The sequence below is a fragment of the Tursiops truncatus genome, chromosome 4, assembly GCF_011762595.2.
Source record: "Tursiops truncatus isolate mTurTru1 chromosome 4, mTurTru1.mat.Y, whole genome shotgun sequence".
Classification (NCBI taxonomy): Eukaryota; Metazoa; Chordata; class Mammalia; order Artiodactyla; family Delphinidae; genus Tursiops; species Tursiops truncatus.
This window is the reverse complement of record NC_047037.1, coordinates 48,576,606-48,590,038: the sequence shown is the minus strand read 5'-3', so window position 1 is coordinate 48,590,038 and position 13,433 is coordinate 48,576,606.

Here is a 13,433-nt window from a genome sequence, read left to right as displayed (position 1 = left end):
TCAAGCCATGCCTTTTATATTTTTGTACAAATATCTTACACAGAGTACAAGGCAAAACCAAATTTAAAAAGGGCCCCCCACAAAGCTGTGCTCCTTAAAAGATTTCTAAAGAATTCTTTGAAGCTTTTATCTCCAAAAATACATTTTCCTCCATCAGGACTGGCCCTAGCCCTGAAATACTGAGGCCTAGGTCATGCAGAATATTTCAGAATAACTATTCTTGGGCCCGTAACAATTCCCAACTTTTTGGTTTGCTTTAATTCTTTATTCTTTTTTTTTGGGGGGGGGGGGGGCAGGGGTGAGCGGGTGGTTGTGCTTTTCATCCCCCTTAATATCATCTTAAAAATAAAATGAGCCAGTTCTAGAGATAAAATCCCCAGCAGGAAAAAATAAAACTAAAAACTGAAACTAGTTTCAAGACCAAAGAAATTTTTATTAAGATTTCTATACAAAGAGAAACTGAGCCCTCTCTCCCTCAAAGTTAAGTTTCTCTAGATCTCTTCTGTCCTTGCTACTCTCAATTGATAATCATGCAGTAAAATCCACTGCAGCTGCTCACACCATCGTCGTGGGCCGGGGTCTGTCAGGTGACTATCATTGCTGAGTGCTAGTCGGGGACGCTAGAGAAGATTCCTCCATGCAGTGGGTAATGGGAACAGCGGACCTGTAAGATCCCTTCAGATGGGGAGAGTACTCTCTCTCCATGCCAATTACATTCAGACCATTGTCCTTGCACACAATATAAGTGAAGACAGCTTGCACCAAGTGCCACATAAAATCTAATGACTCTATTTAGATATCATTTTTCTTGAAGACTTTCAAACAGTGCTTCAAGAAGGCTTAGAGCTACTGCAACGGTATAGGTTAAGGCACAGATGACATCCCACAAGGCCACTCAAACAGGGACTCCATTTTTCTAACACTTTGACACAGCTTTCCAAGACATGCTTCTTACATATGTTGCATCAAGTACACATTTTTTAAAAGCATCTTAATTCCTGGTTGTCAAGACCTACTAACAGTTTTCTGTCTGCTCTTGTGACTTATTGGTAATTGGTGTCTCTGGTCCCTCCTGTGCAGTAGATTAGAAAGAGATGTGAAATTCAGGCCGGAGCCATTTTGGTTTTGTCCATTGCCAGACAAGAAGCGGCTGAAGTCTGACCTCACATTCCATGAAGTTTAAAAAAAAAAAAAAAAAAAAATGTTTTCCCTACTAGTATGTGTCCCACTTCCTGTCACTGTATTCTTGAAATGTTGAAGAGCTATTTGTGTTAATAGTGTGTGCTGTCTTTGAAAGTCTGCTTGAACAGGCATCACCTGCATTTGTGCTGACTGCTTTCAGGTATAAGATGTGCTACATTATTTTTAAGAAAGAAGATGCAGTTACTGGTCAAACTTTTTTTAACCTTCTGGAGGAAAATAGGAGAATACCCATAACATGCTGATGGCAATTCTGAATGACGCTGCCATTCTCCCGATGTTCCCAAGTCTCCTGATTCTATGTTCTGACCATCTCAACAGTTTCTGTGAATTATGAGTTACCTTTTAGTTCATCCCGCAAAATTTTAAATCTAACTATATCAAAGAGTAACAAACACATCCAAAGCTGGCTTCCCTGAGACTATACAGTTACAAAATAAAATCCAAAAATCTGAATTTTATTTCATTTACCTGCCAGCATTTCTCATAAATACCATTACATTTTGGCCTTGATCAGGATTGCAATATCGAGAACCTTAAAATGTGCTGCTCTCCTTTTATGGGTCCCAAAATGGGTATAAACTGATCTTCTTTCAGAAGCTCCAGCAAAAAAGAAAACCTCCTGAGAATTTGCAAGTTCATAACTGACCATTTGTACATGTCTACCAAATATTTTCTAGTGTTGTTTGATTTGCATACTGTATCACTGTTCTGGGACTTTTTCCGTAGACAATTAGAATATTCAAAAATTTGCATAGCATCAAACAGTATGAGACCATAACTCTCTGCTTTGAACTTCATTCTTCTAGGGCTGTCATTCCAGAAAATGCCAGAATGCACCAAAATAAAACTCATAAAAGCATTTTAAAAGCAAAAATCCCTGGATAAGTTTTGAGATATTCTAAATTCAGACCAAAATCTTTGACTCTGTCCATGATGCCAAACATTTGGATGAAGACTAGAAAATACAGTTTAAAATAGAAATGCTCCAAAGTTTCCAGATTTTTGCTTTGTGTAGATATCTTCAAACTAACTCAACTCTTTGCATGATAGGGTTTGGTTTTGATGGTTTGTTTTTATCACACTAAATTGCATTGCACAGTTGAGGCTGGGCAAATACTGGAGGAAAGGTGAGTTTTCATTTCCAGCAATGGATCATTGTTTGTCCATAGCAAATATCCATGCCCCAGCTGCCTCTTCCTCCTATCTCTTCCCCTGGGGTTAGTATTAAGGAATAGTAATTCTGTATTATGGTTTATTTAAAAACCTCAGACATCACCCTGAATCAGAATTTCAAGTGTTAGGTGACAGCAAGAAATAAATCTGCAGCAGGAAAAAACAAAAAAGGATGACAGCTTGGATGAAGTTTAAAATTGGATGTTGTGAAACTATTTTTGTGCATTTTAGCTATCTTTTTTACAATGTTAACATAACTTTAGAAATGCCAAATTTATAATATTGGAAGGGAAAACTATCATTTCGCTATGCCTACAAGTGTTTACATTGTTTAAATCTCCAGTTTTCTAAAGTGTTTTAAATTGTCAAAAACGTGCTGAAACTGGCTAAGTCTCACCTGTGTCAGGGTATAAAAGAAGAAAATCTTCTTGGCATATTTTCTAGTCTGAACCTTTTGGTTACTTTCAAGTATTTTTTTTTCCCTGCATTCAAAAAGCCTTCAGTTACTGTTGTCTAAGTTTGTTCCAAGCTGTAGTTAGAAACGATCTGATAGGTTCTAAGCCGGGGTTTTCCCATACTGTGACTGCCACACCCTGGAATATACTATTTTATGTTATCTCTATCAAAATGTGAAAAATAAAATATTGATAGTAGTAGGACGCCTGCTTGTTCTTCATTGCCACTTCCAAACTATTATCCCTTCTTCCTTCTCAACACTTCAATGCTTTGAAGCTCTTGCCATCAGCCTATAAGTTCTCCAGTTACCTTCGGTCACTCCCCCTCTTTGCTTCAGTATCTTGGTTCTTAGCTCACTGTCACCATCTCCAACACCACCCTTGATTAATTCTTGGTGATTTCAAGAACCACTTAGAGAATCCCTGGCTTCTCAGTTTCCTGATCTTGAACAGTGAAACTTACCAATTACCTCACCACCTCCTAAACTGGTAGCAGGCAATTCTTCCCCTTTGCTCTAGGTGGATCCCATCCACTGTCACCAAATAAAGGTCATCACCCCAAAAATCTTCTGTGTCACCAGCTTGACTCATTCTGTTGGAGGGCTGCACTGCATTCATGCAGCAATCTCTTGTGTTATAAACACCCTGGGCCCCACTACCATCCCTAACTGCCATCTTACTTATCTGTTCCCCTTCACACAAAAAAAATAAATCAGCTTTCCATCCCCACCACAAGCAGCTCTTGCTAAGGACACCAGTTATATCCACACTGTCAAGTGCAATGGCCAGGTCTCTGACTTCGTGCCGTTTAATTTACCTGCAGTCTTTAACACAGGGAATAACTCCTTCCTTCTTGAAGTATTGAATAGTTTCTCAGCTCTGGGACATCCCTCTCGTGTTCTCTCACCTCTCTGACCATTCCTTATTGGTCTCCTTTGCTGAATTCCTAGAGTGCCCAGCACTGGACATCCCCTTTCTAAGTGATCTCTTCTAGTCTTGGGGTTTGAAAAACCATCATATTTTTATGAATACTCATATTTTTATCTCCAGCCCTAATCTCTTTTCTGAGAGCCCGATTTATATGTCTAACTACTTACTTGGCATCTTCATTGGATGCATAATTGACATCTCAAACTCAACATATTTAAAACTACACTAATTTGCACCCCACCTACAGATCTACTCCCATTACAGTCTTCTCTATGTCAGTAAATGGCAACTTTGTTCCTCCAGACCAGAAGATCTTATCATTTCCCTTCATTTTTCTCCTTCACATACCGCATGCAATCCATTAAAAACAAAACACCTTATTCCCCCGCACCGGCCCACTTTAGAAAATACCCATAATCCAAGCTGAGACCATGCCACATTTTGCCTGAGATGACACTTTTAAAACATCCACTAATATACCAGTTTAGGCCACTTTTCTGCTCAAGTGGTCAGTGTCTTCCCATCTCACTCAGAATGTCAACGTCCTACAGTGGCCCATAAGGCCCTAATAAATCTGACCTAGCCTTTGCTCCATTCCCAACCACCACTACCATTTCTCTGACCTCATCTACTGTTACCCTAGTTCACTTTGCTCCAGCCACACTGCCCTCCTTGCTTTACCCAGGAGACCCTCAAAGCATGCTCCTGTCTCAGGGTCTTTGCCCTGGCTGTTTCCTCTGTCTGGAAAGCTCTCCATTCATGTGTCTGTATCATGTGCTCCCTGCTTCCTTTGGGTCTCTGCACAAATATCCCTAAACTATCAGAGACCTACATAAAATAATTTCCAATCCCCCACTTAGTCTCTGCCTTTCATAGCACTTATCAACATCTAGTCTGTTCACTGGCCTATCTCAAGTACATATAATAATGCCTGGAAAATAGTAATCACTCAGTAAGTATTTATCGGATGAACGAATGAATGAAAATAAATAACAGAGTTTGGGGATTTTTTATGAAGGTATAAAACTAAAAGTTCATTTTCATTTCAATATCAAAACAAAAAGCTGTGTCCAAAGTCTATATCATAAAAGCATAGGTCTGCTTTCATGTAGATAATGGAAAACCTAATGGATGTCCTTTCCTGGAAGGCTATTGTGGATGGAAAACACCTCGCTATAATCCTGGCTGTACTTTCTTGCTCCATGAATCATCTTAACAGGCCAAGCTGCAGGGTTGGAAGAGAGGCTGTCATATAGAACCTTGAGAAAAATGTATTTCAAAACCATTACATTTATACAGATAATGATCCATTTTAAGCTACTGGCAGTGCAATAAGTACAGAGTTACTAGAAGTGGGAAGAGGATACTGAATTTTGTTTTCTGGTCTAAATGTTTAAAAATGATAACAACAATTTTTTTTCTAAAACAAGAAATAAACAACATTAAAGGTATTCTGCCAAATGCAGCTTCAAGAAAGCCTAATGACATTCGGGTCTTATGATTCTTCCAAGTGACAATAGTTCTGAGGCTTCCCTGGGCAGCCTCTAACATCTGTATATATTTAGCTCCACTGAATGTTGTTGCATGAAGTTTTGTTGTAGGAAATTGACACATGCCTTCTGACGAATTTATTGTTTCACTCAGTCTTGTAAAGGTCACAGCTTGTAGTTTCAATTTGTTCAATCATGTATTTCCCTGCTCACTTAATAAAAGAAATATTTTAAAAAATAAAGGAAGAAGATAATGAAATGATGTAATATGAAGCAATATAACAGTGAAATAATTTTTTTTGTTCCTCTATTATTTTCCATGCCTTTTCACAAATCTGTTGAGATGAAAGATAATATATAATTCGTGCTAAATAGCATGGGTGATGGTCTTAATCAATCTTTTCCAGGACCAAAGCCACTTCTGGATTCCATGGTACTTAGCTGTAGATTCCTGGAGTCCTTTACAGAAGATACAAAGCATTGGTTCCAGGTACAGGTAGAGAATGTGGAACAGACGCTGAGAAATGCCCAAGGTGTCAGTCGTTGTGAACAATCTAAGCATCACAAATTCCAGTTGTATAGACACCATAAATGATTTTAAAATGAGTTCTCAATAATTTATGTGAAAATATTTGAGTGCTGGTTTTCTTTAAAATGGAATATCACCAGCTTGAAAACATGTTTTTATACATCCATAAGCAACTAAGTTCATGTCCCATGACAATAACAATTTGAAAGAAGATCACCTCCAGCCAAGAAAAATAGTCATCTTGGTTTCCAAAGTTCAAAGTTAATTTACCAGATGGTGTCGTGAGGACATGGACTAGCAGCATCATGGTCTGACCAAATGTTTTAGCCCTACACCCAGTGCTGCATGATCTCGGGTCATCTTGGATTACTAAACTCCTTTAGTAAAAGAGATGCCAGGGCTTCCCTGGTGGCGCAGTGGTTGAGAGTCCCCCTGCCGATGCAGGGGACGCGGGTTCGTGCCGCGGTCTGGGAAGATCCCACATGCCGCGGAGCGGCTGGGCCCGTGAGCCACAACTACTGAGCCTGCGCGTCTGGAGCCTGTGCTCCGCAACAAGAGAGGCCACGACAGTGAGAGGCCCGCGCACCGTGATGAAGAGTGGCCCCCGCTCACCGCAACTAGAGAAAGCCCTCGCACAGAAACGAAGACCCAACACAGCCAAAAATAAATAAATAAATAAATAAAATTAAAAAAAAAAAAAGAGATGCCAGTTAAGATTGAGGAATTTAGGGCTAGAAGGCATCACTGGACCAGAAAGAAAGAGCATAGCCTTCAGGTCAATCTGACATTTTCCCCTATCTCACCCTTCCTCCTCACTAGGACAGCCATTCATAATTGGAGGCCCATCAATCTGGGCAGGCCAAAGTTATCACCAGTCCAAGACAAAGGACAACACAGTGAGCTTTCCATAAAGCTCATTTAAAGACAGTCTTTAAGGAGGCAGCATGTTCTCACTGTATAGTGAAAAGATGTATTTGAGAGTCTGGTGATGATATATACACATTCATTTCATTAAATGTTCTAGTTTGGTAAAATTAAAAATTGGCAGTCTTTTTGTTGGTCCCCACAGGATTTGGGGTTGTATGGGGTTTTGTTTTTGAAATTTTCCTGCTTAGTAAAAAGTTTTTTTAATGTGGTAATAACTGCTCTAGAGTACTTATAGAAGTCCAGATCTTTGTTTAGTATAGAAATGTACTGCCCATCTCAAAAATTGAAGGGATAAATATAGAAAGGGGGGAAAGGGGGAAGAGCATGATCCAGCATCAGGAACAAAGCAGATGCCCGCCCTGGTGTCCATAGTTAGACTTCTGACGCTGGCTTTATCCAGGTAAGTGGTGGTTAATTTCAGGCAGAATTCAAACAGCTTCCACAGGCCTAAGTACCAGTGCAGAGTGAACATGTTGTGACAGAAGACATTGCACAACACAGAAGTCATCAACTAACTGCGTCCCAGCCACCTAATAAGCCTGAGTTTCCCAATCATTTTAAATATGATGACTTCCCATCGTAACCACCTACGAAACTAAAAAGCAGCAAAAAGTTCAGTAACACTTTTAAGTGAAACTGCAATTTATAAGCCACACTTATTTGAGAAAAAGTACTTATACATGTGAGTCATTTAGTCTACAAACAATGCTTGGTATATGCTTGGATACTGGACTCTTTGTTATAGATCCACAACCCCAAGCCCTGCTGAGGTCCCTGGCCCATAATTTGGAAAACGTAACTATAAGCATTTTCCCTAAGAATCTTCATTTGTATATTGGTTGTGTTTTATGGCAATGTTTAGTGTGTATGTATTAACAGTCATTGGTTCAGTTCATCTTAATAAAGCTGCCTTATCACCTTCAAGTATCAGAGAGCTCAAAAAAGTTCATCATAGTATTTTTATTTTTTGCCTGTTTATATGCCATCTTATTTTTTAAAGTGTTTGAGACAGCCATGATCTGACTTTTGACAAGCCACCAACACAAACCCACCTGTGTAGAGAAAAGCAAAGCAACCATTTATTTACCAGCTGCTCTATACATAGCAGGCCTCACCACTGGACGCTAAGGCAGAAACAGCAGACGAAGAAATGATCCCTGCCCCTAAGGTGCTGCAGTCTCCTTTTGCTCCAGGGCAGCTGGGGAAGGCAGGGGAGGAATACAAACAGGCACAGAGACAATAGCGAAAGAAGCAGAGCCCAGCATTTGACAGAGGAATGCAGGGGCTACTATGGGACTGAAGAGAAGGGACCCTCTGCCTAGAATGGTTACAGAGGGCTTCCAGGAGCAGGTGGCCTTTACCAGGTTGTGGGACAGGAAAAAGGGAGAGAGGCATTCCAACAAGAGGGAGCGGCTTGAACAAAGGCACAGAGGAATGAAGAGCATGTGGGCCTGGAAATGGCAAGGAGTTCAGCATGACTAGAGACAGTGCTGGTGGAGCAGGAAAAACAATCACCTGAGTACATGAGTGTGGAGCACAGTCTTTACACCCCTATGCCAGTCCTCTAACATAGGCCCCAGGGCTTTCAAATTCCTGATTCAGCCAGCTGCCTGGCCAACGTGGGCAATGTTTGATGAATGAATCACGCCGTCACTTAAGAACGCAGTGATTCCTGTGTGTTTGTGGTGAAACCCGTGAGAATGGATCATTTCGTGCATGTAATTCCCAGCATTCTTTTAGTTGCTGTCTGTAGGACTAAGTCCCCAGATTTCTTCACTGAAGCCCAGCTTTGAAGCATGAAGCTGGCCCGGGCCCTACTCGCCCAAACTCTCCTGGTCATAGGAATCACCCGCATGCTGGTTACTCAGGCAGACCTTCTGGAACACCCCAACCCTGCTCTGAGCAGTAGTCTGTAATTTGGGTGCCCGTGGTCTTGAACCACCCCCAATCCCACACTTTGAGAGACACTATACTTCTGGAGTTTTCCTTTCTTCCCCTTTGAACAATTCTGCATGTTTCCAGTATGTCTAGACACCAAAAGTGCGTGCAAACAACCACCCTGTTTCATGTTGTGCAAGCGTCTTGGTACCATCTTTCGTCCCAAGTAGGGATTGCAGAAGTCTTGCCCAGGTGCTGCTGTGACCAGCCAAATAGGACAAGCTATCTGGGCCACCGACCTCACTCTCATCTACCATGCTACTTCCCTTCATCACTGGTGCACACTCTTCCTCACAGCCGGGAGCTTTGCTACCCACGGGGGCCTAAGCCTCCTACTTGGAGACGCAACATTGCAGCCCATGGCCTCAGCTCAGAGGGCCTTGCCGAAGACACAGGACGCCTACCTGCTCTCCTACTTGGGTCATTTTCTTCTTGTTTTCTTGAAGTTAATAACACCTTTTACTTTAAGATATACCCTTTTAAAAGTACATTCTATTGCTATTATTTTTGCCTATTTGCATACACTTTGCTGTTCTTATATGGCTTTGAACTGCTTTTCTTTTTTCATGCTGACCCTCTTTCTATCTCAAAATTTCAAACCTCCATTGACTTTTACCATCTTTTTTATTGTCTCTTAGATTTAGGTTGAGATAAAAAATTTCTATTGCTACTTTAATACTTGTCTTTTTTTTTGTTTGTTTGTTTTTGTTTTTGGCGGTACGCGGGCCTCTCACCGTTGTGGCCTCTCCCATTGCAGAACACAAGCTCCGGACGTGCAGGCTCAGCGGCCATGGCTCACGGGCCTAACACTTGTCTTTTTATACTCAACTTCTAATTTCTTTTACTTAGCTATTTACTTTTTTAAAACTTTTTATTGGAGTATAGCTGATTTACAGTGTTGTGTTAGTTTCAGGTGTACTGCAAAGCTATTTATGTTCTATTTAACCTCTCCCTGTTATTTTTATTTTATTTTATTTTATTTGGCTGCGTTGGGTCTTTGTCGCTGCGCACGGGCTTTCTCTAGTTGCAGCGAGCGGGGGCTACTCTTCGTTCCGGTGCGCGGGCTTCTCATTGCGGTGGCTTCTCTTGTTGAGGAACATGGGATCTAGGTGCGCGGGCTTCAGTAGTTGCAGTGCGTGGGCTCAGTAGTTGTGGCTCGCAGGCTCTAGAGCGCAGGCTCAGTAGTTGTGGCGCATGGGCTTGGCTGCTCCGCGGTATGTGGGATCTTCCCAGGCCAGGGATCGAACCCATGTCTCCTGCATTGGCAGGCAGATTCTTAACCACTGAGCCACCAGGGAAGTCCAACCTCTCCCTTTTATTCGGCAGTTGTATTGATTTCTGCTTCTTTGTGACTTTAAATCCTTCTTACTTTGCTTTTCTCCTTTGAATATTCTTATGCTTAAATATCTCCATTTACCTTTGTATGTTATTTGCTTTTACGCTTTTTCCTCTTTTTATTTACATTTTGTGCTTTAATCTACATTTATATTCTCTCATTACTCTTAATTTCTTGGTCTCTTGGTTTGTTTCATTGGTCTTGCCTACTTTTTATATGTTCTAATTATTTGTTTCATTATGCATTTTAATTTTTTCCAACATATTTAAAAATTTTCCCTAATTTTAATTTAGAGCTCATTCTGTTTAACCCCCTCATTTTGTGAATGCAGACACTGAGCTGCAAAGAGAAGAAATAACTTGCTCAAGGTCTTAGGGTGGGCAGTGGTGGAACCTAAATAAGAAGCTGGCTCTTTTGGTGACCAGTCTGGTGCTCTTTCGACCAAACCACTCCATCAACAATGACCCTGCAAAGCGCACCCGTCCTCTTTAAAATAAAGAACACCTGAGTAGCATCTCATCCAAGAGCATTTGGTTCCTGAGACATCAGAGTCACGACTGTGATTCAATGTCAGTGATCACCCTGGGAGAAGGTTTTCCTTGGCCTTTCACTAAAAGGACATGAGAAAACAATAGGAAAAAGGGAAAGCTGAGAACTGGGACTTTATTTGTAAAATACATGGAAGAACAGAATCTAAAGTCAGAACACAATGTGTGAGCTGGGGGACCCTAAGCAAACAGACATCTCTGAGCCTCTGTTTTCTTATCTCTAAAATGGGGATCATGAAGCCATTCCTACCCTTCTCACATTTGTGTTATGTTGATCAGATTAAATCACCGATAAAAAAGTTCTTTGTAAACTTTGTGCATCGTTGTTATTATAATGCCCACAAAATTCAAGAGAAATGTTAGAAGAATAACTACATTAAAAAGAATACCATTTTTACTTTTTAAATATGTATATTGGTTTATCTAAAGAGGGAAAGAATAAGGTGCCTTTGCCACTCTCAATACCCAAAATCATATTTTTCCCCTTTTTTCCTTTTTTAAAAAACCAAATTACCTTTTTTTGACGTTCTGTTGTTTGATGCACATTTCCATTTGGTGCTCTTGGGTTTATAGTCCCGTGTTATATGCCTGCTTCATTCCTTAAGTTTCAATGGTTAAAAAAAAGTGAATAACGCTACCTTAATGAAAGATACTTTATAAGAAAGTCTGTCTTTAGACTCAGATTTGATCTTACTAATCAAGCAGTGACTTCTGTGGCAAACTCACGGTTTCTCCCCCGATCTAGTTCTCGCTTCCACCTTCCCAACAGCACTCTGCTACAATCTTTGTGGAAGTTAACGATGACAGTCGGAAAAAGCATTACCTTGTGCATCTGGTGCTTGAGATGCTTTTTGATTTCATTACTCAGTAAACTTTTCAGACAGCAATCTTTCAGTGCCTTGGCATCTGGAGCGGTGTTCTCCTAGGCAGAGCTGGCTCTGCAGCAGCAAATTAATGGATTAAAATGCTAAGGGAATTCTCACTGGCAAGAAATCTGTAAGGACAATGGATGAGTCAGGTCAGGTGCTACTGATAAGGACAAAAGGATCACGGACATTCTAGTGTTGGGGCCGCCTCCTAGCCAGTGCTATAACCACCAGAAATGAACTAGAATTTGTCAGTCAGGACACTTAGCTATGGGAACACTCGACCATCTCTTTGCCCTTCATTATGAAGCCATCGGCAAGAAACCTATCCCTATCCTTGCTGTGATCTTACATGTCTTGGAAGGACAAAATTTCAGGGAACTTAGAGCCTAACTCTTCAGAGACCACGGCTCCAAGTCCCTGAGTGGTTCAAGGTGGGCTGGAGGGCTGCATCAGCAGTGCAACAAGAAGGCTCCTAGGACAGCACTCTTTCCTCCCCACCAAGCCACATCCCTGACCCTCTTCATCTTGCTCCCATCAGTGGCAAAACAAAGGCACCAGAGCACACTGTAAGGCTTGGTTGGAATCTTACAGATGGGTCAGGGTGAGAGACCCTGTGCTCTTGCTGTAGCAGAACAAAGCAATTTCCCCCTTCAGCTCAGCATAGGCCACCTGAGGAGCCTTTGGGAAGAGAGAAGAAAAAGGAGCGAACAGAAGTGAGAAGAAAGGCAGGACGCAAACGTGGGGTAGACTCCAGTTGTGAGGGGAGACCGTGGCCACCACAAAGGAGGGCTCCATTCCGCAGCTGCCTTGGACATCCCTGGAGGCTCAGAGGATTGCTTCTAGGACAGTGCACACTGTGTTTTCTACTGCATGGAGGCACCAAGGCCCTGAGCTTCCATTTTTGATGTACTCATTTGACTCACTGATGAAAAATGAAAACAACTTCCTCTCCCCACCAACCACCACAAAGTGCTTCCCCAAACCCAGTCGCCCTGTTCAAAGAGGGAAGATGATATCAAGTTGTAAGGGAGCGAGAAATTCTATTTGGGTTTATTTTTACCAGTCTTGCCACTGACTCTCCAAGTCTCTGAACAGATGCCAGAGCCCACACTAGGTGTTGGTAAGCACTGGGGATTTTCCGAGGAGAATGGGGCTAATAAATTGAAGCTGATTATGTCTCTTAAAGATCTACAAGACAAAAAAGTACCTGGTCAACAACTCACCCATCACCGAGTTGCACCATCTGCTTGTTACAGTACATTCCTGGAACTCCTCTATGTCTGGTAAACAGCTGTCACGAGAACCATTTCTCCCTGACACTGCTTCTTTTATTGGTGACCTATTGGTCAATAACACCGAGCAACATTGTTTGTTATACCTCAGTGATGACCTCATGATCTTCACTCCCACTTTTTTATGTCAACCACATAAGCCTCCCTTAGTACCCCGCAAGCTAGCAGCAAAAGCTACTGAAGGCAGTGGTAGAAAATAGCACACTGTCGGAAAATGATTAACCCACAGACATTAAAGAGACACAAACTCATGAACAGAAAGATGCCCTGCAGAGAGTACTGTGGCCGTCGAGGCACACTTGATTGAAAAATGGTTAGGAACAGAGAATTTTAATTGACTTATTTTAAACTGAGATGACTCAAGAATGGCAAACAAAAATTTTCTGCATGCAGTAGCACCATCCAATTTAGACTGAACTGCCCAATGATTAATTAATTTGGGGCAGAGCCCACTGATAAATTACCATAGGTGCACATCTGTCAAAGGAATTTGTCACAAATTGTCAAACCTTCCTTACGTGAATGGCACAAATCCAGGGAAGTGGCCACTCAGTAGGTGGCCCCTTGTTCTTTTAATGAGCCAAATAACACAAACTCCAGGCTAAAAAAAAGGGAGAAGAGCTCACAGTCAACCCTGGGAGTCACAGGACCCTATACTAACTTTTGGAGAGGATGTTAAATTAAGAACAAATCATGGAAACTGACAGCAGAAAAATAATGACAGCTGACATCTACTGAGAGTT